The sequence below is a fragment of the Propithecus coquereli genome, unplaced genomic scaffold (genome assembly GCF_000956105.1).
Source record: "Propithecus coquereli isolate 6110/MARCELLA unplaced genomic scaffold, Pcoq_1.0 Scaffold172, whole genome shotgun sequence".
Taxonomy (NCBI): Eukaryota; Metazoa; Chordata; class Mammalia; order Primates; family Indriidae; genus Propithecus; species Propithecus coquereli.
Genome location: NW_012141858.1, coordinates 2,534,021 through 2,561,566, shown reverse-complemented (window position 1 = coordinate 2,561,566; position 27,546 = coordinate 2,534,021). Strand labels below are relative to the sequence as shown.

Genomic DNA, 27,546 nt, shown 5'->3' with positions numbered 1-27,546 from the left:
AGAATTCAGGGATTTGTTAGACACTTAATATTCTGGAACACCAGATCTATATCAACTTAATTACTAGACCCCCAATACAAGAAAATGGTTAAAAGTAGCACAATAGGAAAGACCAGGAGATTTAAATAATCTATTTTAAAAATTGACCTTCAGAGATCAAGAACCTATTTAGGAAATGCACTATTTGAGAAGTCTTTCTTAGGAGTAGATTGGCCAAGAATCAAAATTGTAAACAAAATAAAAATGATACAATAGGAAACAAAATAAAAATTGACTTCAGGAAACTTTCAAAAATATTCTGGCATAGACCCAAGAACTGAGGTGAAGGGAGACATGTCCCTTTTTTTGGTAAATGGGCGCAGACCTGAAATAGGAAACTTAAAATGGAAAATTGATAATTTAGAAAATCTACAATGGCTGAGCTTTTCAGTCTTATGAAGTAAATAAAACAGAAAAAAACAAAAGGTCTTTGTTTTCTAAGAAATGGAGGCATATGGATGAGAATACTTCTACAAAATGCAAACAGAAGAGTCATAGAAAGAACTAATGTTTCATATTTACTAAGAAATGTTAAGTACAAAGATCCAAAATCTGTCTGATTATGCTGCTCCAAGGGAAACATGAGCACCCAACAATTCTCCATCCTTTCTTCATGGGGGTGGGGGTTGGGTAGGAGTGGGACTCACTACACAAACATATAGTCACGGGGAACTTTTGGTGATGATGGAAGTGTTCTAAAACAGGTTGTACCAATGGCTACATACTGCATAAATTTACGTAGCTGGAATATAGTATGCGCTCAAAAAATTAAGGGAAGAATAAGAAATGTACCATTAATAATTTTTTGAAGCGTCATTAGTACCTTGCACATAGTAACAGTCAATAAAAACCACAATTCGTGGCTATTTACTTAGTGTTGACATTTACTGAGGACATAGTCCATTCCAAAAACTGCTAGAATCTGATAACCACAAAATAAAATCTAAGAAATGACAACTTCTACCAAGACTACTATAATACAGCATTCAATATTCAACATCGATAAATATATACTGAGTTAGGCACTACTCTAGGCAGTGAGAATAAAGCAGTGAATAAAAGACTCTGTCCTCAGAATTTATAATCTAGAAGGTAGAAAACAAAGTCAATATAAAATATGTCAGGTGTGATAAACAGTATGGAGGAAAAAAAACAAAGAAAATTAAAGGAGACAGAGTGTGGGAATAGATGGATCGTTTTATATTGGGTGGTTATGAAGGACTTCTGTGAAGGTAAAAGCACTATATATATAGTTCAGTAGCCAAGAGTCCCGTCAATGGATTGATATTAAATCCTATTTTCAACAGAAGACTCCACCATTAGGCTTTGTTCTGCTGAGTATTTTAAAATCATCTTTGGTGGGGTGACATGCCAATTAATTTGTGGCTGAAACTAAATTTGGATTTGGGAGTTGGAGATTTACTTAGGATCCACCAGAGAGCTTATGGCTTTGATGCCCCTTCTTCCTCTGCACATAGGGGAATCAATGGGATTTCTGGAGGAGTCTAAATGTAGTTGGCCTAGGTACTGTTTTTCAATATGTACAAAATGCAATTCAGCAATTTCCATTACCAATGCTTTATGGAAGGATATTTATGTCTTTCCCCCCACTGTATAGGAAGAATAACATAGATCTGGATGGGGTGTTCCCGACCAGTACATATACTCAGGATCCACTTCTTAGGAAGGTAGTGTCAAGGCAATGTCTCTGAAGTATTCTTGCACTATCTCAACCCACAGCAATGGGTCTTGTTTCTGACAGGCTGTACCAAATATGTTAGGACTTGATTATATACTATCTTGAACTGTTTTCTAAGAGGAGACAACAAACTATAGAAAGTAACATACCTTGGATTTAAGAAGCTCTATTTAAAAAGTTGTGTATCTTGAGGTAAATTACTAACTCTTTATTTTTCCTTTAAGCTCTGCTGGATTTGACAATTTTTAGTTTCAGGTTTCTTGTCTGTAAATGACAGAATGAAGGAAGGGGAAAACAATGAACACTCAGATGCTTTACATCAGCTTACATCAGGTAAGCATGTAAAAGCCTGAAGCAGCAAGGTGTTACTAGGTAATAGTGTGGACTGTGGTCAAACAGAGCAGTGGTCCCCAACCTTTTTGGTGCCAGGGACCAGTTACATGGAAGACAATTTTTCCACAGACCAGGATGATTTTGGGATGATTCAAGCACATTACATTTATTGTGTTAGTCAAGCCTCTCTGCTAATGATAATCTGCATTTGCAGCTGCTCCCCAGTGCTAGCATCACCACCTCAGATCATGAGGCCTTAGATGCTCATAAGGAGTGTGCAACCTGGATTCCTTGTACATGCAGTTTACAGTAGGGTTCAAGATCCTATGAGAATCTAATGTCACTGGTCATCTGATAGGAGGCAGAGCTCACATGGTGATGCCAGCGATGGGAGCAGCTGTAAATACAGATGAAGCTTTGCTTGCTTGCCCACTGCTCACTTCCTGCTGTGCAGCCCAGTTCCTAATAGGCCATGGACTGGTACCTGAGGCCTGGGGACCACAGAAGTAAAGAGTGAATGCTATACAGAGAAAGTCATCTGAATTCTAAAAATTATGAATATTGTAGAAACCAACAAAATCAAATTGAGAGATGGAGATTTGGACTCCGGGCCACCAGTTTTTGACTTCTGAATTAAATGATCCCTAAGGTCCCTTTCAGTTCTAAAACGTATTATTATAATATTGGTACATATAGCAGGTTTTGAAGAATTAAATATAGATGAAACTTTAAAAGAATTTTAATGTTATATTCCTTCTCTTTAATTATTGCAAAAAAGATACAAAACTCTGCTTTGATAATAAGATTTAATGATAATATATTCTTTCTCAAACTTCATGATAGTGGCTTGATATTATAGCTATCTTAGAATCATTATTTTTCAAAAATAATATAGATTGAAAAAGGGGGTGAAAAGTATTAATAATATAAGACAATTTCCCCATTCATAGGCTGTGCATAACTAAGAAAATCCATTAAGAATACTGGATACTCAACTAAGGCAAGATGCAAAGTCCTTCCACATTTTCTTTTATCCACTGCCAAGTCCAAGACACTTCATGCAGTGAAAACCTTCTTTCTAACTAATTTAAGATTAGGGCATGGGCATCAGGTCCTATCTCAGGAAATATACTTCTCTTCAATTATCACTCCAAATAAAGAGACTGACTATATAAGAGATTATACAAATTGGTTACGGGTATTAAGATTGGGGAGTAAAATAAAAGAAGTGGCTGCACAGAAAAAGGTTACATACCAAATACACAAAAAACAGAGTTGGGAATCCAATGTCACCAGACAGTACTATGAAACATTAAAGCCGCTGGGCACGGTAGTTCATGCTTGTAGTCCTAGCACATTTGGAGGCTGAGGCAGTAGGATTACTTGAGGCCAGGAGTTCAAAACTAGCCTGGGCAACATATCAAGACCCTGTCTCCACAAAATATAATAAAAAAAAAAATTTAGCTGGGTGTGGTGGTGTGCCTGTAGTCCTAGCTACTCAAGAGGCTGAGACAGGAGGATTGCTTGAGCCCAAGGGTTCAAAATTACAGTGAGCTATGTTCACACCACTGCACTCTACTGAGTGACAGAGCTAAACTCTGTCTCTAAAAACAAACCACACCTTAAAGCCAGTAACAGATTATCTTTAAGGACTGCTTCAATCCTATACAAGATAAAATCTAACACAGCAGATCAACAGCATCAAGAAGACTTTATATTAATCTAGTAACAAAATTAAATCCAAGGTTACTTTGAAAAACTGAATCCAAGATTATCTTGAAAAGCAAATAAATTGACTCATCTTTTTTAAAAAAATGATGGATCTAGGTTTAAATGAATAAAGCAATTCTATATTTTAAGAAGATGAAACCAAACAAATAACTGACATTATTAGAGACTTCCTTAATGAAGTGAGGATAGTTTACTGTCATTAAATAAAGAAGTTATGTGGCTGGTTTGAGGACCAAACTTAGTTTTTCTTTATATATATAAAAGTAAATACTATATCATCTTTGCAACCCAGGGTGGCAAAACATGAAATCTGGAAATAAGGAGACCCAGAACTAACTCTCCATGTAATCAGGTGGTCACTTATTTCTAAGCTGGTGTCTTAATCTGTAAAATATGGACAATGACAATACATACTACACAGGGATGATGGACAGAATAAGAATGTACATTGTTGAAAATGCCTTAAATATGAATCATTACTATCATCAACCAGGTGCAGGGTGGCCTTTATTTATTTATTTTGGTGTCCACTATGTGGTCTAGAAATGTTTGTTGAATAAAAGACTAAAGACTAATAATTCATTTCCAGGCCAGGTATGGTGGCTCATGCTTGTAGTCCCAGCACTTTGGGAGGCTGAGGCAGGAGGATCACCTGAGCCCCAGGTATTTGAGGTTGCAGCAAGCTGTGATCGAGCTGCTGTACTCCAGACTGAGCAAGACCCTAACTCTAAAAAATTCATTTCCAGGAACAAACAAACAAAAAGATAATTATTTAGATTTTCAAAAGACCACTAATAAGTTACCTTTTATGGGTAAATCACCATTGAAGTTCACATCAAGTATTGACAGATGTCATGAATCCCAACTGAAGAAGAACTACGCAAAAAAAAAAACCAGTTCTTATACTTGCCCTCTTGTATAAGATTACAGCCCAGTAGAAATTATAATGAATGCCCCAGAGCAGGAATAGTGTTAAAACCAACAATTTATGGGTTGCAGAGACAACTGCACTTAACTTTATAATCTGATTTATTCTTTAAATCTCAATAATAAATGTAAAAAGTAGGTTATTGCTAAGAATCAAATTTTTGAAAAGTGGTAACATTTAAAAAGCACAATTTCTTTCTGTTAAAATATGTCAAAGGGTCTCCACATAACGGTAGTCAAAATAAAAATTTTCCGGACAAGTAGTTCTCCTATCCTCAAGTTGTTTAGCTATAACATTCACCACCACCACCCTCTACTCCCCGTTTGAAATTCTGTGATCTTAAATTATAAAGAAAGGGCTAAGTAAAAACACTTAACTACTGGTTCCTGAAGTCAAATGACATTACTGCTCTCCCACTGAAGACTTTCTGGAAGAGAAAATACTTGATTTCTCCTTTCCGCCTCCAGCTCCCAAAGTAGTATTTTAACAGCTAAAGAGGATCACTATCTCCTCTTCTCATTCCCAAATAAAATTAATTGATTCAACTGTCAGAAGGACCTGGTACTAATTTGTTGGACACAATGACAGAATTCAAAACTTCTGAGCATATTTGAAAATTATTTTTGAAGGAAAAAAATAAGGGGTCCAAACAGTATCTCTCATACCCTCTTTTAAAAATAAAACTTCTAACTACAAAATAAAGAGAAAGTTGTTAAAAAGAATGCCGCTTATCATAGTTACTTTCTGAGTAGTCTGCCTCTCTTATAACGAGGACAAATGGAAAATATTCCCAATTTTACTAACTGATTCTGCCAAAAAAGTTCTTCTCTGTGAACAGGATTTCTAAATCTAGATAAACGATCAAATTGCTTATAGCATTTTCCCTATTCTGACCTATTTATAATGCCTCAAATAGGAAAAAATTCTTCTCTTGCCCTTTTCATGAATATTGCTAGTAAATAAAGTTTATTTCAATTAATCATACCAACTCTTTCACTGAAATATTCAATAACATAATTTGACATGTAATTTAAGGTCATGTTTTCCAGTTTTATTTCTGTAGTTGCCTTTCAGTTCAGTACTTGATCATGTATCAGAATGTATTAACTAGAATATAACAATTCATCAATAAAATGACAAATGCAGAAGAACCAGTTTCTTAATAGATTTCTCAGCTGAGTCAATACATGACAAGGTAGTTAAGTGATTAAAAAAAAATGGAGACACCAACAATGTTTCAAAAGCAGGCAAGAAGAAATAATGTGGGCTCAAAATCACTTTATTAGTTCCTATCAGATCCTTCCAAATAGGTTGTATTTGTGTAGAACTCTCCTCTGCTCCCAAGAATTCTCTGGATGTGTCCTAAAAACTAATGTCAGTTTCCCCCCACCTCATTTGAACTAGCTGTAAATTCTATAGGCATGCATACTGACTCAGTATAGACCTTAAATCTGATCTGCTGAGTTGGAAGTATTAACTGAGTCACCTTGGGTCATGTTACTTTAACCTCTCTATGCCTCATTTCCTCATCTGCAAATGGGAATGAGAGTATCTAACTTCTTTGAGTTTTTAAGATTCAAATGAAATAACTTATCCTATGCAAAATATTTAGCACAATGAGTAACACATGGTTACCAGTCAGTAAATGTTAATTTGTTGTTTTTAAAAATCACATCTCGCTATTTACACTGTTTGAAACACCAAAAAAACTTCAGTAGCATACTATTTTAATAGGAAACTGTATATCTGGGAGTTGTCATTGATTCTTTTCTCTTTACTCCATTACCAAGTCTCCTCCATTCTACCCTGGTATCTCTGGAACCAAATGCATCTCTCCTCTCCACTACCTTATGGCCCTCATTATTTCTCACAGGAGGTACATATGAAGGGAAAACATTAATCTGCTATACACTTCAATTTCAATGACCAGATTTGTTAGTTTTAATTGTGACAAAGAGATGGGGAGTCCCAGAAATTTGAGGAAAAACAAATACAATAACTGTATTTTAGTAGCCTTTAAAGCCCAGAAGTCACTTTGCTGGTTTTATACATTAAAATGCCTTTAAAAAAAAAAAAAAAAAGACAGGGTCTCACTCTTGCCTAGGCTGGAGTGTAGCGGCACAATCACAGCTCACTGTAACCTAGAACTCTTGGGCTCACGCAATCTTTCTGCCTCAGCCTCCTGAGTAGCTAGGACTACACGTGCATGCCACCGTGCTTGGCTAATTTTTAATTTGTTTTTTTTTGTAGAGATGGAGGTCTCACTATGTTGCCCAGGCTGGTCTCAAAACTCCTGGCCTCAAGTGATCTTCCTGCCTCAGCCTCCCAAAGTGCTAGCACTACTAGTGTGAGCCACCGCACCTAGCCTATACATTAAAATGGTTACAGTGTTTGCACTGTGTTAGCTCACCATCAGGCAGGGTCTACAGAACAAAGTTCTTGCTGTGGATGCACAAAACAACTGTCTGCCTATAAAGAAATGTCAGGTAAGGCTTCGTAAGTGAGTATTTAAACCACATCAGTGGATATATCAATTGTTAAGTAGATATTTTAAGGGAACAGGGGAGTTCACTGGGAGATGAGGGCATTCTGAGAAAAAGGGATTAGCATGACTGAAGTCATCAAGCCATGAGGGGATGGGGGAATAGGTGGAGGTATGGGGGAAGAGGGCTTTATTTTATTTAGTGATTACAAATCTCTGTTTTAAGGTTTTATAGTTTTAGTTGTAAGGTGTCAGCAAATGAACTTTGATGGGGTTTTCCCAGCCTGTGAGAAATAGAAATATAACAGAAAATATTAACAGTGCATATGCATAAAATCAAAAACCTTTTTTAGTGAGTTTCTCAGTATAAAACACTCAGTAACTAGAGGGCCAGGAGTGGTGGCTCATGCCTGTAATCCCGGTGCTTTGGGAGGCCAAGGTGGGATGATGGCTTGAGGCCAGGAGGTCAGGACCAGCCTGACCAACACAGTGAGACCCTGTCTCTACAAGAAAAATTTTAAAAATTATCAGGGTGTGGTGGTGCACACCTATATAGTCCTAGCTACTCAGGAGACTGAGGCTGGAGGATCGTCTGGACCCAAGAGTTAGAGGTTACAGTGAGCTATGATTGAGCCACTGCACCCTAGCCAGGGTGACAGAGTGAGAATCTGTCTTTTAAAAAAAAGATACACAAACTCCACCCCCTCAGTGACTAGCTTGTATGGTACAATGAACCACAACATATAAAAATCATTTGCCCATCTTTGGACTTGCTACTTTTCCTCTTCTGTAAAAAGGGGAGTAAGCATCTCACATCCTATTCCTAATTTCTTTAGAAATAAATAGATACTACTGTTATGGGCATACCATTACAAGTGTTTACTCCACATTCTCTTAGGATCTATTCCAAAAAAAACCTGTGTCAACTAAAAATCAACCAAACACTACCACTAGTAAAGAAAGTAGAGTCCCTCCTCTTGTGAAAAGAACACCTTTTTTTTTTAAACTTAAATTTTCCCATTTTTTGGTCTTCTCAAGCTTTTTCAACACATGAATCGGATCTTTACATTTCTATACATGAATATAATGTTGGATATATTTGCTTTAAAGGCACAAGTAACTTTTCTATAACAATGTGGTCCAGAATTTCATTGAGGAATCAAAGAACATGTTGCATAAGCTGGCAAATCTTATAAACTAGCAAAAAGAACCATAAAGAGCTAAAATAACATCAAAAGGGACTCTATTCACGTTCTTATAAAAATGAGAGGGTTAACAGACACACAAACCACCCGAGAAGAGCTTGCTTTTAGTCAACATGAGGCCACATATCACCATGGGTATATTAAAATTTGATCATTATAAAATGGGAGGAATCAGTTCTTTAATGCCCTTTTTGGTATAAGCATTAATATTTTAAATGGCTGATTCTGTTTTAGCGCACGTACCAGAAGAGCTTATGTTGTACAATGGCTTATTTTCTGATAAAATTTGCAAGGAGTATTGGTAGCCTCTTTATTATAAGTTATATACTTGCTATTAAAGAGAGGTCTCTCGGCCGGGCGCGGTGGCTCACGCCTGTAATGCTAGCACTCTGGGAGGCCGAGGAGGGCGGATTGTTTGAGCTCAGGAGTTCGAAACCAGCCTGAGCAAGAGTGAGACCCCGCCTCTACTAAAAAAAAAAAAAATTAGAAAGAAATTAATCAGCCAACTAAAAATATATAGAAAAAATTATCTGGGCATGGTGGCGCATGCCTGTAGTCCCAGCTACTCGGGAGGCTGGGGCAGTAGGATCACTTGAGCCCAGGAGTTTGAGGTTGCTGTGAGCTAGGATGACGCCACGGCACTCACTCTAGCCAGGGCAACAGAGTGAAACTCTGTCTCAAAAAAAAAAAAAAAAAAAAAAAAAAGAGAGGTCTCTCCTTAGGGTTCTCTGATTTATACAACATGAAAACATACAAAAGCGAATTCTAGCAAAGAATGACCACACACAGACTATTCATTTCTTTAGAAACAGTCTCTGGAAACCTATGACCAAAGGTTAAATTACTTTAAAGGGAAGTAAGAGGAAATTTTCAGGCTGCTTCAGACTTTACTATATCTAATAAAATACATTCGAATAAAGCACTAATCATCTGACAGATTATGCAATTTCTAATTAAAAATTTTGAGTAGCAACACCTTCTGATAAGACCACCAAGATGTGTTGTACACAAATATATCCCTAAATAGATGAATGAATTGAACAAACTTCTGTACCGTATTTTCATTTGAACATTAAAGAAATGTCTGTCCAAAATAAGTATATCAGCAAATAAATAAATGAAAGCCCAAGTGGCCTCAACATTCCCCTTCCACTAAACAAAACAACCACCTAGTTACTCAGTATTTACTACACTCCCTCAAAATTGCACTAAAGCAGTGATATGCAAGGGAGATGGCTATGTCACAAAGTGGAATCAGGGTGACCAACCTGGTTTAAACACTGAAAGTCTCGTGTCCCAGGAAATCCTAAGTTGTGGGCAAACCAGGATGGCTGGCCATTCTAGGTGAAATACATCTTGATAAGAATTTGCTTCTTCTCACGTTTCATAATCTTAAAGATGAACAAAACATACTTGCTCTCAAGAAGCTTACAATTTTGTAGGAAAAGATGAGACATAAAAATATGGAAAATATCATGAGAAGCACAAAATACTAAGGGAGTTCAGATGGAGTGATCAGGAACAGATTTATGAAGAAGGTGGCAAATCAAAAAAAGTTATAGCATTTCAATAGGAAAGAACATACCAGGGATAAGAAAAGTGAAAGCAAAGGCACAACAGGCAGCATAATGTGGGAACATAATTAGAATATAGCAGAGAGCAGTCTAACTGGATCACAAGGCACAGAGGAATAGGAAAATAAAAATAGCATGAGTCTACAAGATCTCTGAGTACTGGTCAAAAGCTTTGACTCATTTAGTAAGCAACAAAACTCAACATTTTGAAGAGAAACATACCAATGTTGAGAAAACTAAAAGTATTTTTAAATTAACAAAAGGAGTTCTAACAGTAGAAGGCTTGGATAATGCATCTAGGAATGTTAGGCATTTTATTAAAATATAATTAACATGTGGTCTGTTTTTAAAATGCAAGAGCTGGTTTATAACAAACCCTATATTAAATTGGTGAAAACCGAAATTAAGAGATCAGAAACGGTATACCATATAGAAGAAAGAAACTGACATAAGGGTAATTCAGACAATTGGTAACTTCAGCTTTATTCAACAACACTGTATGGATATTAAGTATCTGCTATGTGCAACCAGTGTAGATACCAGGTGCACACATCTTTGGTTCCCTATTTTTTTTCTTATTATTTTTTCTTTTTAAATGTTTTTAAGGGTGGCTGCGGGCTCCCCTCAGAAACCCAGGGCACCCTGGTTCCCTATTTTTCATAACAGGATGTTAACTTTGATACTACAGCATCCAATACCTAAAGTATACTGAGATTACTTTTAGTTGTACCATTACCACACAACGTGACACTCAGGGTATTTGCCTAAGATCTCACGTTTACTGGCAGATAAGGTAGATACATGGGGCAGGCCATGTTTTTTCCTGAAGTGCATAAATAAAATATTCAGTTAAGGCTTAAATACCTCATGGCCTGGGACCATGTGTAATGTTCACTGCTGCATAACCAAAACTTAACACAGAAGACAATTATTTGTTAAATGAATCAAAATCAGTTTCTTGCCCTAGAGCGGAGGCTGGCAAACCACAGCTCTCAGGCCAAATTGTATATGCTATCTGTTTCTCGTAAATAAAGTTTTGTAGGAACACAGCCTCACTTATAAAGTTTTATGTTGATTTTTTGTATACTGTCTATGGTTGCCTTCCAGCTACAATGGCAGAGCTGAATGGTTATGACCAAGATGATATGGCTAACAAGGCCTTAAATATTTATTATCTGGTCCTTTACAGAAAAAGTTTGGTAACACCTGCCCTCCAGGATAGAGCTTGGAAGGGACAAGGTTAGATCTTGACCATTAATTCAGTGGTGAAATGGGTTTTACCTCAGACATGAACTCAAAATATTAGTGGCTATTACAATGGGTACAGTGTTGAGAATAATTTTGAGACCAACTTAGACTTAAAAGTAAACACTACAGTTCTCAATTACCAATGGTTACTGTGGTTTAGGGGAAGGACAAACAGGGTTTTAACTCTAAAAATATCTGAAAACTTCTGCTATAGAATATTTTAAATATCTAGGATTGCTGTCTTATAGTTTTACAAAGATGAATTAGCTGCAAAATACATGCGGAAAAAAACTCCAAACCAAACCAAACCAAACCACCTGAAAGGAATTACAGTTTGGGTAAAGTATATGTGTATCTTACATTTAAAACAGAAATTTGCCCGAGCATGGTGGCTCACAACTGTAACCCTAGCACTCTGGGAGGCTGAGGCAGGAGGGAGGGATCGCTTGAAGCCAGGAATTTGAGACCAACCTAGGCAACATTGCAGACCCTGTCTCTAAAAAAAAAAATTTAAAAATTAGTGGGGTGTGGTGGCCCACGCCTATAGTCCCAACTATTCTGGAGGCTGAGGCAGGAGGATTACTTGAGCCCAGGAGTTTGAGGCTGCCACTGCACTCTAGCCTGGGTGACAGAGCAAGACCGTGTCTCTAAAAAATAAAAATTAAAAAAAAAATACAACCCAGAAATCTGTTAACTCTGCCCATTTTGATTCCCGAGTGGTTAATACACACAGTCTAACATTAAAGCATTCATGCCACTGGGGCTTTCAAGTTTCTCTTCAGATTATTTTAGAAAAATCCTTTGTTAACTAATAAAAATATTCTTGATCTGGAACATTTTAAAGATACTCTTTTATCTTTGGAAGTTAAATAATATCCATTATGGTATTTTTAAAGTTTACACAGTCCTTTCACATATTAAGTTTCACTCAATCTTCAGAGCAATACTGAAGATAAGGTACTGTTTTTAGTTAAAGGAAGTTTGGATTACTTACCCAAGGTTGCAGAACTTTCAAAATATTGTAGAATTAGCACTAGAGTCCAGACTAGCATTGTCCAATAGAACTTTTTGTGATAATGTCCTATAGTAACTGTATCTGCACTGTCCAATATAGTAGCCAGCAGCCATACATGGATCATCAAGCACTTTAAATGTGGTTAGTATAACTGAGAAACTAAAATTTTAATTTTACTTAATTTCAATTTAAATTCTTTCTACACCACTGGATTTTTGCCCGTAAAACTACAGAACAAACCATCCAGAGCCTCATGAAAAGCTTAGATTCAAAAGCATCATCGGGGCATTTATCTTGGGAAATCGGTTTACCTCTAATCTCATTTCTGAATTTTTCTCTCACATGAAGATACCACTCTTCTTTTTCCTTACATAAATATAACTCTAATGAGAAAGTTTTGCTAAATTTTCTAAGGACATGTATTAGACAAGGTTCCCTGTTGGAAGTAACAGAAATCAAACTTATATAGAAAAATGAGTCATTAAAAATATCAAGCAACTCAAAGAATTATCATGGGAACCAGAGAATGAGGCTGGGGGCTTATATAGCCACAAATACCCGAAACCACACTGCAAAACTGGCCAGGTGAGGAAACTGCACTGTCACTATTGCTAACAGTAGATGCTTCTGTTTATATCAGTTGTTTATACAGCAGGAAACTGATCTTGCAGTGTCCATCAACCACCAGGGAGAGAAAAATCCATCAGCAATCTATCATGTCTCCTTCTTCCATCCCAAGTTAAAGTACGTGTAATTTTGCAGGGCCCAGGTCATGTACTTGTGCCCTAGCTGCAAGGGTGGCTCGGAAAACTAGTACCTGGCATTTTAATTTTCTATAAAGCAAGGCTGTCCACCAAGACATAGGCCTGTCTTTTCAGTACACTGGGGAGTCCCTCTAATAAATCTACATGAAAAAGGACATTTTTAGCCAGATACTGTTTCTGTTAGATGTAGTCTGGTTGGTATAGGCTGCATCACCACATGACAGGAAGCAAGAAGGAGCAATATACGGGGTATCTGAAGAGGTAGTAAAACAAGTCACTGGTGGGAATGACGGGAAGGGAGGTCTCAAGGTCAGATCCAATTTACACGTGAAGGTCCAGAAGCCTGAGAGAGCTAAGTGATTTTACAGTAGTGGATGGCTACCGAACTATTCACACTTCCAACACAAATATCAATGACATCTCATTGTAGTAGGCACTGGGTGTGTGTGTCTAAGTTTTAAAAGGCACCCCTGGAAAATTCTGATAATATTTTCCCTGCTCCTTATGACCCTAAGACCTATATCCCTAGCAAAGAAAGATCAGGGTCTAACAGAAACCATATTATTCATCTTTTTGTTTGCAAATATTTAATAAATTTCCCCAAAATCAATACAGAAAAGAAGGGTCTCTGTTGTTCCTCAGATCTCCAGAAATTAGACTCTTCAGTAATTTAAATAAACTACTCATATCTTAACTCCTCAAGTCACAGGGGGAAAAAGAAAAGACACACCATCTCCAAAGGGATGATTATTACTGGGGAAAAAGACTATCCAAGATAGTTCTTTATGTCCAGTATTTAAAGCTACTATTACAGGTGCTCAATGTTTGCTGAACAGGTTGCAGAATGAGGTAACTACATCAACTACAGAGATATCCCCATTAAGGAAAATATCTACTTTGATACATTTCAAGGAAATACTATATTAAATACAGTTTATGAGCTGCTAGGGCAGAAGTATAAGAAATCAGAAGTGAAGCACTTTAGTAGTAGTAGAAAATTAGAATTCAAGTTAAGGATATGGAGTCCAGAAAAGCACACCCGTTTCCATGAATGGAAAAATCACAAATTATTCTCTTAATATAAATGCCTAGCTTTTACAATACACTATCCCCCACAAGGATGGGTGAACATTTTTTAAAACACAGTTTTACAGTCTGTTTCAACACAAGGCTGAACTCACAAATAAACAGAACTAGTGTCTTCCATGAGAACAAATGGCCACAAAAATACTTTATTTCATTTTACTGTTAACCTCATAACTAGGATTAAATGACAAGCTTACTATGACTGTCCCCAAATGCATTTATAACTATGAGAATACCTTGATTTTAGATTCTGGGTTCATAATTTGCATGATTATATTACACATTCTAAATGAAATGTAAGGACCAGGATATTCCTAATGGAAAATCTCCTAGTAAACCTGCCAAAAGTTCAGAGGAGAAAAATTAACCAAGCAACAAAACACAGTGGAAGCACAGGTACTTCCTATAATTTTTTCTAATAATTTTAATTTCTCAACCTAAGCAATTTATGGTACTTGCTTACTGCCCACACTGGCTTATGTACCTAATTGCGTTATAAAGTTATTTTTGACTAATTTAACAGTTTTTCCTTTTATACTCTACACTCTTCAGTTTTATTCGAAGATCCATTTCATATCCAGCAAAATAAAGACCACTTAGAAAAATAAAAGGCATGCCACACCTCACTGGAAGCCACAAATAATGGTTACATTTGGCTTTTACATAGGAATAATGCATAATTACTTTCTTGCATAATTACTAGGCCAGTAAGCACATTTTAAAAAAACAAAGTAGCTTCAAAAACATGCCTGTTGTCTTGGCAATTTTATGAGATAAGTCAATATCAAAAAACACCACATTCATATATGTTTGCATTCTTGAACATTAGTATATACACCAAACAAATGGATAAAGGCAATGAGAACCAAAGTATAGGTGTCAGGCTGCTAGAATAAGCAAAGCATATGAGGAAAACAGGGAAAAGTAAGCAGTCACTTCCTGTAATCAATTCTGAATTTCAAAGTAGCCTCTTTAGATATTTACTTCTTTCCTTGTCACTACTGAGTGGTTCCATTAAGGATTTATTTATTTTTTTTAACTTTTATTTTTAGGGTCTCACTCTGTTGCCCAGCTGGAGGGCAGTGGTGCGACCATAGCTCACTGCAACCTCAAATTCCTGGGCTCAAGTGTCCCTTCTGCCTCAGCCTCCTGAGTAGCTGGGGCTATAGGGGTGTGCCACCACACCTGCCTAACTTTTTATTTTTATTTTTGTAGAGACAAGATCTTGCCATGTTGCCCAGACTGGTCTTGAACTCCTGGCTCAAGTGATCTCTCCTGCCTCAGTCTTCCAAAGTGCTAGGATTACAGGTATGAGCGACTGTATCTGGTCCCATCAAGGATTTTTAAATAGAGATTACCCAAGTCCTATTTATAATATTTCTATTTTAATTTTCTACTGGATTCTTACTTTACAATTAAATGTATTATATAATTCTTTGAAAGCTTATCAACTGGGAGAAAAACTGCATGATATCTTATAAGATTTTGGTTGTCCTATACCCCTAAAGACTCATCACCCTCAGCAGTGCATTCCACCCTCAGTCAGGGTCAAAAATAACTCCTTTGCAGAGACTGTTTCTAAGCTAATTGCTTCAAAGTAACATTTTCAGACCCTGATGCCTTCCCCAAAGACACATAGTAATGAATAAAGCCTTTCCAACCCATTTCAGACTCATTTCTTAAAGCTGCAGTTCCCAATCCCAGGCCTGTTAGGAACTGGGCCACACAGCAGGAGATGAGTGGAGAGAGCGAGCGAGCGAGCAATGCTTCATCTATATTTACAGCTGCTCCCCATCACTTGCATCACTGCATAAACTCCGCCTCCTGTCAGACCAGCAGTAGAATTAAATTCTCACAGGAGCTGAAAACCTACTGCCAACTACACATGCAAGGCACCTAGGTGGCATGCTTCTTATGAGAATCTAATGCCTGATGGTGTGAGGTGGAGCTGAGGTGGTGTGCTAGTGTTGGGGAGCAGCTGCAAATACAGATGCAGAGAGGTTTGACTGCATGATAAATGTAATATGCTTGAATCATCCTGAAACCATGCCTATCGCCCTTCTGTGGAAAAACTGTCTTCCATGAAATCGGTCCCTGGTGCCAAAAAGGTTGGGGACTGCTGCCTTATAGGAATTCTGAAATCTAACATCTCTGAAAACTGAAAGTTTTATACAACAACTAATTTGGTAGGAAACCCTAACCTGATATAAATTTTTTTCAAATAGCAAAGGCTACTTTTACCTTTTATTTATCCATTTAGTGCAGCTATCCACGTTTCACATTAACATCAAGTATTTGATTACTCTTTATACAAAGGTAAAGGATTACGGCCCTACAATCCATTTCACAAACATCTACTGGAGCAAAGCACTTCTTGAATTTACTTCAATTTCTGTGTTGTTGCTCACCATGATTCAGTGTTAATCTATAACTTACACACTCCTTTAGTATCATGCACAGATTCCACTTAATTTCACTATCTTCTATAGCTACTAGAGCCTAAGGGTTTTTACTTCTTTCTTGGACTCTATAAGCACTCACCCACATCACTCATTTGAGTATTTTGAACTGCTATTTACATTTCATATTGATTAACTTTTCATGTTGTTGCTAAAAATCTTTTGTGCAAAATTACTCAATTTAATCCTAACATACAGTAACTAAGAATAATTAGCTCTCAGTGACAAGCAGTAGACGAACCAGTCCTCAAGAGACACATGACCTAAATAAAAATAAGGGAATTATAGTTGGACATAGATATAACACTTTAAAAATTAGTTTAAGGAGTAGCTCACAATGGGAATTGATAAGGCTAAACCATTGCACTTTATATATTTTTTCAATTAAAATAATCCTCTTTGCACACTTGCCAATTATTGGGCTAACCATCTGAAACAGTGGTGGAAAAGTGACATGGTGTTCCTTACCCCCTGAAATAGTTTAGAAGGGGAAGAGAGGTAAACAAATGGACAAGTATAATTACTGACTGTGATAAGAACTATGAAGGTAATGAAGAGGGATTTTTATATAAGGTGATCAGGAAAAACTTTTTAAAATGTGATATCTGGGCTAAGATCTAATGTTGAGACTGAGGCAGAACTGTAGATAGCTGGGGAAATATCATCACAAACAGAAAGCTGTAGTAAGCACCAAAATTCAAAGGTGGTAAAGGGCTTGTTGGGTCAAGATCAGGTAGAGGTACAGTGTGGCTAGAGCTTAGTGAACAATGGAAAGGAAATAAAGTTGTGAAGCAAGAACTGGATTATGCAGGACCTTGTAAGTAACCGGTTTTTATTTTAAGCCACTGAAGGAAAAATTGGGACCAGAGGGTGTTATTACATGATCTCATCTACATTTTTAAAAAGATCACTGTGTCTTCTGGGGACTTTTTCCCTCGTGGGGAAGGACAAGAATGCAAACAAGTTAGGAAGCTCCTGTAGTAGCCCAGACAAGAGATGACTATGACTTAAACAAAGGTGGTATCACTGAAACACAGGATTTGAGAGCTCAAAAAGACCTTAACCATCATTTAGCCAAACTTTCTCTACACAAAGATAATGTTCTAAGAGAGGAGTTTTTGTTCAAAGTTTCATGGCTAGTGCCAGAGAGAGAACTGAATACCTGTCACCAGGTCAATGTTATCACCACCAAACGATGCTACTTAAGACAATCAAAGGTCTAGTAACTACTTAAAACAAGTACAGATTTATCTTAATGCCCAAAGGAATCAGATAAAATTTATGAGGACGATGAAATAAATGTCTAATCTGAACGCCTGAAGGTCCAGAGAAAAGTGCACAAGGGTCTGCTGGGAAGTAGAAATAGCAAAGTACTCTCTACTAAAACTGCTTAGTGATGAAACTTTAAGACCATAATCTCTAACTGATAACGCCAAATTTATTCTCTGCATAGGACCATCTGGTGGATAAGATGTATCAAACTCTGTAGGCATGCAGTTTGCAAAAAAAAAAAAAAAGATGTATCAATCATTAAAGCATCACAAGTGCTTTTCCAAGTGGGGTTTATCATTCCTGTTGACCAGAACTGTGAATAGCTATAACAGTAGCCCTGCTCATAGAAGGAGAACCTCTTAATTACCACCCTCACTCTCCTCTTTGCTCTACTTTCCTCCCTTCTACACCTTCACTGCCTATTATCGCCATCATCACTTTTGTCTAAACAATAGAGAAATGTTATGAATGCTTTTCTGTCCACAAAAGCTTGCAAATTCTGTCTTACTTCTCTTTGTTGTAGAATGATGAAGGAAGCCCTGAGGACTCCTGGCAGAAAAAAAGTACAAGTATAAAAAAGCTAAAATACAAGAAATTTCACACAATTTTTTCAGGTATCAACTAAACTGCACAAACAATAGTGGCAACCTTGTGATTAATTTGGATGTCCTGGACATAAAATATGATCTCAGTATATTCTCTAATTCAGAACTGCTAGAACAGCTGACCAGTTAATTATTTATTATAGGGAGCACTAAAGCTTCCTATTAAATTCCCTCTCTCACTGAAGGATTAGCTCATGTAGGCAGGAGTTCTATAATGCTTAATCCCTGAAGCTACTCTGAAGTTAACATTTTGACACTTACTCCTTCTCTAAACCACTTCACACCCCTTTTCTCTTCCTCTGGTGTCAACCTTTTTCTTTCAAACACTGGTACTCAGATTCAATACTCTTTATTCACAGAACACACCATTTTATGTGTAGGGAAACAACTGGCACTAAATTTCCAAGAAACTGAGCACAGTGTAAACTATAACATAACCATCTTTCTTACTGCTCTTCTAATCTGAAACCAATTATTTGATCCAAACACAGGTTAGCCTAAAAATTCTGTGAAGTTTGGAACTGTCCCATGACATGAGGTTTATAAAAATAGTTAACAACTACAAGTATTTTTAACTAAACATACGAAACAGCATTCTCCCAAAAAGTTAAAAAAAAAAATCACTTTAGAAGTGTTTTTTCGAAGTATCTACTTAAGATAGACAATACACCAAATTCTCAGATCAAAGAGACTTTTTTTTTCTGGAGACAGGGTCTCACCCTGGCTAGAATGCAGTGGTTTCATCACAGCTCACTGTAACCTCAAACTCCTGGGCTCAAGCAATCCTCCTGCCTCAGACTCTCAGTAGCTGGGACTACAGGTACATGCTACCGCAACCAGCTAATTTTTCTATTTTTTGTAGAGATGGGCTCTCACTCTTGCTCAGGCTGGTCTTGAACTCCTGACCTCAAGCAATCCTCCCTCCTCAGCCTCCCAAAGTGCTAAGATTATAGGTGTGAGCCACTGTGGGTGGCCTCAAAGAGACATTATTAAACTTAAAACGGGGAGAAAATCTACAGCTTCACTGTAAGAAAGCTACTAAATAATCCTAAAATTGAGCAAGTCAACTATTAAACATCTACTGAAGGTTTATGTTAGAACTTGGACACATATGCACTTGGTCTACAGATGAGTAATCAGGTATATAAAAGAAATATTAAAACGAAAAATAGGCTTAAAGATAATAATTATCTATTACTGTGATCAAAAGTTGAACACACTGCTCACAGAAGACTGCAAGAAATTAACCTAACCTAAATTGATTATATATTAATAAAAGATTTCAAGATAATGCACATGAAAACACTGCCTCACATTTATCTATTCCTCTCTCCAAAATATAAACAGAATAAAGACATTAAACACCGACAGCAAAGTATAGAAAAGTGAGTAATACAAGAAAAAGGAGAATACATCAGACAGATGGGACTATTTTAAAAGTCCTTTTCAGATAAATGTGGATATTCTTTTTTAACACTACATCAAAACTCAGTAATTGGTTTCAATATGGAATGGGAAACCTTATCAATAAACTTTACGTTCTCTATAACATTAAAATCCACTGGTCTGGCTAGCACTTTGGAAGGATTTCTTATCCATGAATGATTTTAATATCATGCACTGGTCATTTGGAAATTATCAGCTCACAGTTAAGAGGATCCTCAGATCCTCAATTCATTATACATTTTTAAAAAATGTTGATTAATATCATCACTACTATCAACAGAAAAATCTTTGAAATACTGGGAAACTGAGCACAGCAGCTGATAGAATCTTTCTAACATTTTAATTTTTGCTTAAAAGCTAGAGCTTTTTCAGTGACCAAAAATACTGTCACTATTTTCTGTAAAGCAAAAGGCTCACTGTTTTTGAGAAAATGTTAGCCTAACAGGAGACTGAATAACCACAGTTTGTCAGGCATTCTTTCAAGAGTGGTGTTTCATGAAAAAAGTTACTGGTTCAGCTTCTGACTCAATCACAAAAATGCTTTCCCCCTAGAAACAACCATCATACTTCAGTATGCAGCCAAAGTGTTTTAAGCATACTTCTCATTTTGTAACAGCATATTAAAAAGATGCGTACAAGGGTAAAGATTTTTTTACTTCTTAACACATTAACTACCATGTGAATTATATTTAACTCACACTGGTTTTGAGCCCCGGGGCCTCTTGAAGCATATATAATTCACACATATCTCTTCACCCTGGGAGCCGCAAGAATTATTTTTCAAGTTGTATATAACCCACGCACAAACAATGATAAAAAAAATTTTTTTCATTACATTAGAAAGAATCATTTTGTTTTCAAAGTTTTTATTCTATTTTTGTAATAAAACACCATGGCCCCAAGAAAAATTTTTTTTCTAGTGTGGCAGTCAATGTGTTACGAGAATTTAGGTGAAATCTTTTTTTAAAAATTGTGAGTGCATGGTAGTGAAGAATATTACTAGTGCAGTATGGTGCTCTAACCTGGTTTATTCTAAAGTGCCTTACCTACCATTGCTTGTGCCATAAGTACAAATGTCAAAACAGTGAAAAAGGCCGAGCGCGGGGGCTCACGCCTGTAATCCTAGCTCTCTGGGAGGCCGAGGCAGGTGGATTGTTTGAGCTCAGGAGTTCGAAACCAGCCTGAGCAAAAGTGAGACCCCCGTCTCTACTAAAAATAGAAAGAAATTAATTGGACAACTAAAAATATATAGAGAAATTAGCCAGCCATGGTGGCGCATGCCTGTAGTCCTAGCTACTTGGGAGGCTGAGGCAGGAGGATCGCTTGAGCCCAGGAGTTTGAGGTTGCTGTGAGCTAGGCTGACGCCACGGCACTCACTCTATCCCGGGCAACAAAGCGAGACTCGTCTCAAAAAAACAAAAAAAAAAAACAGTGAAAAAGGGTAAGAATATCTTAGTATTATTATAAAAATATTTTTGCACCTGTATACTTCCTGAAAATGTCTAGGGGATCTCCAGCATCATACTTAAAATCACTGAGCTAGACAATTTGTTAAGCTGTTCAGAAACACAATTATTCTCTTTGTCCTTATTGATACCTTGATGGGAATCCTAAACAAGGCTACAGAGGAATAAAAGCTTTACAGAACAAGAATACTACATAGTATATTCTTTTATGGTTTATAAAGCATTTATAAATAATACTCCATTTAATCCTCAACAACTCCAAGAAGTATATGCCACCATTCCCATTGAGGAAGGAAGAAGGCTGGAAAACTTTAGCAAAGAAAGTACACCTTTTGCCTTAGAAAAAAAAAAAAAAATCATTGTAGTGATGGGATTAGGTGATATTAATTTTGTTCTTTACACTTTTCTATATTCTAAACATTTTAATAGTAAAAAAAATTACAAGACAAACATATTTGGAAACTCAGTCACTCTAAGCACTACAAATTCAATAATTTCAAGAGTAGGAGACAATAATAGATACACAGGTTATACACCTCCTCCCTATCCTTGTACAGCAGACTTCAGGATTCCAGAGGGATTCTTAAGTTTTGCTATTGTTACTGAGAAGCTTATTGATAACTTACAAATCTTAGAAATAGCAGCTTTCAATACGTTAGCATAGAGTAGTAACAAGAGTCCACATTCTCACTGCAACTTTAAAATACTAGGTAACAAACAGCTGGATGTAAGATACATACCAACTGACATCTAAAAACTATTTATTAAATAAAAATAGCATAGTTATAGTCTTTGTTTTATTGACACCCTCAGTTTTATTAACTGAGAAATTAGAAGCCTCCTAATTTAGAATAAAGTAACTTTGAAAAATATATTCTAAGGTGAGAAGAATAAATTTTACAGGGCACAGATAATTAGAATTTTATTTTACCTAGCATTTCCCATTTCCTATCCAGATGCTTCTGTCAAACACTAGTATTAAATGGACAAAGCATTGTTTCCTTTTATCTTTTTTCCTTCCCACAAGCAAAGAGGAGAAAAACAACAGGTAGCAATCTACCAATGGGCAATCAGTTCACTGTATATGTTCAAAATAAAGTTACTTAGTGAAATGCTGAATAAGTTTTAAGTAAAAAAGGAAAAATTTATTGAAGTATACATTTACTGAAATAAATTTCAGAGCGACTACCAAAAAGCTTAGCCAGAAGCTCTATGATATAATTAGTAAGCCCCTAAATGAATAAAGTGATCCAAATTATTGAACTGTCTTTAATGGATGCTCCCTTTAACATCTTTATTCAGTCTATTTGTACAACAGTCAAAAAACATTCAATTCCTTACCACTGGAAAATATCATCTCTCAAGCTACCTCATGACATCAGGATCCAGTTTAAATTTAAAGGTTTTATTGATATATATAAAGTAGCGTAACTATAAGAGTAAGCTTTAGGAACCAGTTTACTATAAAACTCAAACTCAGAACATTAGATAATTACGCTCTACAGTTCTCTTATTCTCTAAGATTCTTAATTTAAAAGTGAACATATTTCTAATATTCAAGCATCTCATATACAATAAAATAATTTTAAGTTGTATAGTGATATTGCAGTCCAATACTGACCTTCTGTATAATAAAAACCACATGGAAATTCTGCAATTCATGTTGCAAATATTTTTACTTAGAGAAGTAATTTAAATGTTATTTCAACATCTTGTACATTTCCCCTTAACTTAGAAGTTTTAAGGCACCTTGGAAACAGAGTCAAAAATTTTGATTCTCTACTGATGTAAAGGAAAAAAATCTTTCTAAATTGCTACTGAAATAGTTGCTCTGTACCCTCAATTTGACCAACATTAGAAATAAACCCACCAGTTATTAGGAAGTATGGAAAATAAGTGACACTTACTTCTGTTGGTGGTGAATTTTAAAAAATGATTTTTTTAAGGCAGCACAAAAGTTCCTCATAACTTTTCTTGTTCAAAATGGAAACACTTGATGACTAAAGAGATTGGTTTTAAAATCCAGTGCTCAACTGGGTTCAAACAAAGTACAACAGATTATATACCACCTCAGTTTTTACTGCAAATGGATAAATTCATTCTATTCTCTGTAGCTACTGTTTCCATTGCGCTCATGAGATTTCCAAAGAACCAAAAAATTAAAAGACTTACATCCTCAAATGGTAATTAGTATCTTTAAATACCACTGTAAAATATCTATGAACACTGAAAAACATTAGCTTTCAGCACAAGGGTAAGCCATGGCAGGACACTCCTGTTCATAGATGGCTGAAGTAAAATTTTGTCCAATGTTACAATGAATCACTGCATCAGCCAAAATGTCTGTCTCTTAACTTGTTTCAAAAGAAATTCAATTTGAAAAGGCTAACAGTAAAAACTTCAGCCTAATCTCCAAGACCACTGAATCCTCGAAAATAAGGGGGGAAAAACTCAAGGCATATAGTTAGTAACAACCTTATGTCTTAGGATAGTTCGATCTTTATCAAAGTTTTCTATAGAGTGAACATGTGACATCATTGCTATAAAAGAAAAAACAGCTTTTGAATAGTTCAAAAATACAAAACTATTCCTCGTGCCAGTCAAATCTAGACACTGCAGATCAATACCTACCCTCTTAATCAACACAAACATACAGAGGAACATATTATTTCACATCGTTAGGGAAATGATATACACAAATCAGTAAGATCTCTTTGATATTCAATAATAAAACAGTTTATTTAAACTATACTTTTGGGGGAAAAATAAATGACACTTTGTAAAATCAGCCAAATTCTCTCTGTATCAGATCCAATTTCACAGATTTTACTATCTCAACAAATATTTATCAAGTACCCACCAAAAAGACACAGAAACTTGAACATGAGCTTTTCATTCAAATCTTAGACTTTGTATTTAAAACATGTATAATTAGTTACCTAAATGTTATCAATCTCTACCACTTCCACCAATCTTGAATTACTATGGGAAGATACACTTGAAAAGATCCTTAAATAGATGGGTCAAGTTTTTTTTATGATTAATCCTTTACTATACCTTACCAGACCCTCCCCACATGGTGGCTCTTTACTATGGGGGCTCACTTTCCCTTTATACAGCTAAGAGAAAATATTGGAATTCTATTGTAAAGGATTCTTTCGAGGATAAAATGAAAATCAATTTGTAAAGTAAAAGAGATTCCAAAGCCATGTGGAAATGTTTCTTTTTGGAGGATTACATTGTTCTCTTTAAATATCCTCTTGGAGTATTCATTACCATTAACCCCTAAATTCAAAAGCTAAACATTACTATGTGCTCAGGCAAGGTGCTGCTAGAAACTAAATACAGTGGAGAATGAATTGGATCAAGTCTCTGCCCTCCTGGTACTTACTATATATTTAACCAGTGTTGAGTCAATGTGCAAGGCATCGTATCAGTGCTTTCATGCACACAAAAGAACATATATTTTGTTGCTGGAGTTTACAATTTACTGGAACAGATAACAAGAATATATAACAGTAACAAAAGGTAGGAAGTGATAGGTACCATGGAAAGGAAGAGAGATGACTTTCATGGGGTTACAGGGTGGGTAGGAGAAGGTAAAAGAGGACAGACCAATCCTTTTCATGCCCCATACCACATTTTTAATTAAGCCAGTTTAGTATGGGCTCTTCAGCTGTACTGTGATACTTGGTACACTAAAAACAAACTGGCCACGTGTCCCAACAATTTACTTTGGGGCTCCCTCAGATAAGGCAGCTTCACAATTTACTGTGAATGTCAAACAAGGAAATGCAAGTGAAAACTCCTAATGTAGCGCAGAGATGAAAAGCATGGGGGGGATAACTAAGATGATTCCGGGCTCTGTATTCTTAAAGTTATTTACCTGAGTATTAGTTTTCTCTCCCAAAACTTGGGGATGAAACTATCCAAGTGGTTCTTCCATACTATTTGACTAAGCCACTTTTTAAAAGCATGATATAGGAATAATAGTCTTCGTAAAATGTAATTTACTATAAAAATATTTCTCCCTCCAGGTTATTACAGACAGACTACTGTCCTAAAAGTCAGCAGACTCATTAACTGGTTATCTTATCTATTGTAGGCCTCAGTTTCCTCCTCCATAAAATGACAGGGTGGGACTGGATGATCTAAATAGTCCCTTCCGGCCCTTAAAAAGTCCCATGACTTCACTGTGACTCAATAAATACTATTTCAAGAGTCCACTTTTAAGAGTGATATGAGCTTGAAGTTAAATGAATGTCTCCTTTTTCTGTGAGATACTTCTAGCTAAGATAGGTCTGTTGAGCAAGTCCAAACAGCATTCTAATTACAAAAAAGAGGGCTGAAAAATGAATTTACAAGTTAGAAGCTTTAAGTTATAAGCAATAGATATATATTAGATGCTACCAGCAAAACAAAAGTTCAATTACAGGGAATTAATTTTAAAAACTAAAATCACCATCTTCATTTAGTGTCAACTTCTACCCCGTAAAAATGTGATTTCCCGTTACTGCAATACAGAACTGCTTCAATTCATACCAACCAGGAGTTACAGGGCCAAAATTTTTTTCTAAACTATTAAAGAGGGTGGGAGGGGGGACAGGCGAAAGGGAAGCAAACCATCTGGCTCTAACTCGCAAGGATCATCTTTTCTCCAAAAGGCATCAGTTTTTCTAAGAAGAAAAATCCGGAGGATTTTTCACTGGGCGTAGTTTTAAATAAAATTCATGGCGCTGATAGTTTTAGAATTAGACACATCGAGATGGCGAAAAAGAGAAGAGGACAAACTTCCTGGATTTTCTCTGCCTGTGTAAGAGAAAGAGATTTCCTCTTGCTGACGAAGGGAAAGGCCCCTTTAACAGTTTTTCTCTACACGGTGGTGGCTGCCAGACTAGGTGGGGCTCCCTCCGCTGCCTTCCTCCTGCCACTTCCCGCAACAAATGGAGCAAGCCAGCCCCGATTCAGGCAAACTTTTTCCCTGTCAGGCTCGAGCCCGCAGGGCGCCGGGGAGTGGTTTCCCCCGAACGCTCCTCGCCCAGGCTCGGGGCTGGGGGAAGCTGGGTCTTCGCAAAGGACAACTTTCTGGTTTCCGTTGTAACTTCCACCCACACCCGGGAGGGAACCAAGGCGAACAGCGAGGGGGCTCCGGGGCGGGGAGTGAGTCTTCGCGGGAGCCGGCGGGGAAAGGCGGGCAGCATGAGAGGCTGCGGCGGCCGCGGGCTGAAGGGAGCGGGCGGGGGGGGGGTCCTCGGGCTCTCACTTCCTCCGCCATATTTCAGACATTTGACCCCTTCCGCAAAGCGCGCTGTTTTCCCCGCAGCGGCGGCTCGTCCTCGCGGACCCGGGAGGCAGTGCGCTCGCCGGCCGGGCGCCCGGCCTTCGCGCCACCTGCCGCGCGCCGAGGGGCAGCTGCTGCCGGGTCCCCTGACCGCCCCGCCCGGCCCGGCCCGCGCCGCACCCCACCCGCTCCCCTCAGCCGGCGCCCGGCCCCCGCCCAGCGCGGCCACCGCCGCTCCCCTCAATGGCCACGCACGCACTCTGCGAACCTCTCACGCTGTCACCGGGTCCCCGCAGCCAGCGTCGCCCCGCGCTTCCTCCGGGTCGCTACTCCCGGCGCCACGGCAGTCCTGCCGCTGCCGCTGCCGCTAACGCTGCCGCCGCTCCGGCTGGTTTACACGCCTGACTCAGGGCGAGGTTTGGCGGTGTCGCCTTGACGTCAGGCGTTCAGCCTCGCTCTCGCTTCCGCCCGCGGGCGGGGCGCGCGGGTGCGCGGCCCGGGAAGGGGCGGGTCCGCGGGGGCGGGACGAGGGGGCCAAGGGGGCGGGTCCTCCCCTTGGCGTCCCGCGCCGGTGGAGCGCATGCCTGGCCCGCGCGGCGTTCTGGCGGCTTGTCGTCCGCGGTGTCTCTCCCTGGCCTTCGCCGCCCAGTCAGCCTCGCCTGCGCAGGCTGGCTGGTGGGCGGCTTCGCGTGTCGGTTTTTCCGAGAGCGCGCACTTCCCCACAGCAGCGGGTTACGGTGGAAGGCAGGGCTTAGAAACCTTCGGAAACCCAAAAGGTGCCTCCTTAATGCAAACTATAATTCAGTCGTCAGCGCCTCGAAACTGTTGGTGTTCGCGTCATCCTTTGTGCTGCGCAAAGTAACTGAGAAGTAACCGAGAGCGGGCAGTTTGTGCACCTCCGCAGAGCTCCCGT

General features: G+C 37.9%; 1 protein-coding gene across 3 annotated transcripts in view; it reads right to left on the bottom strand.

The window, feature by feature from the left end:
- The window catches only part of RAP1B (RAP1B, member of RAS oncogene family), a 40,840-nt gene extending 13,718 nt beyond the window's left edge, over nucleotides 1–27,122 (bottom strand). The window contains exon 1 of one of the 3 annotated variants that reach the window (XM_012642048.1): nucleotides 26,902–27,122. The gene's annotated coding sequence lies outside the window, so the exon portion shown is untranslated. Of the gene's footprint in view, nucleotides 1–1,887; nucleotides 1,914–26,892 lie in introns of those variants that run through there. The other 2 variants (XM_012642049.1, XM_012642050.1) reach the window with 2 other exon arrangements.
- Nucleotides 27,123–27,546: the final 424 nt, after the last annotated feature.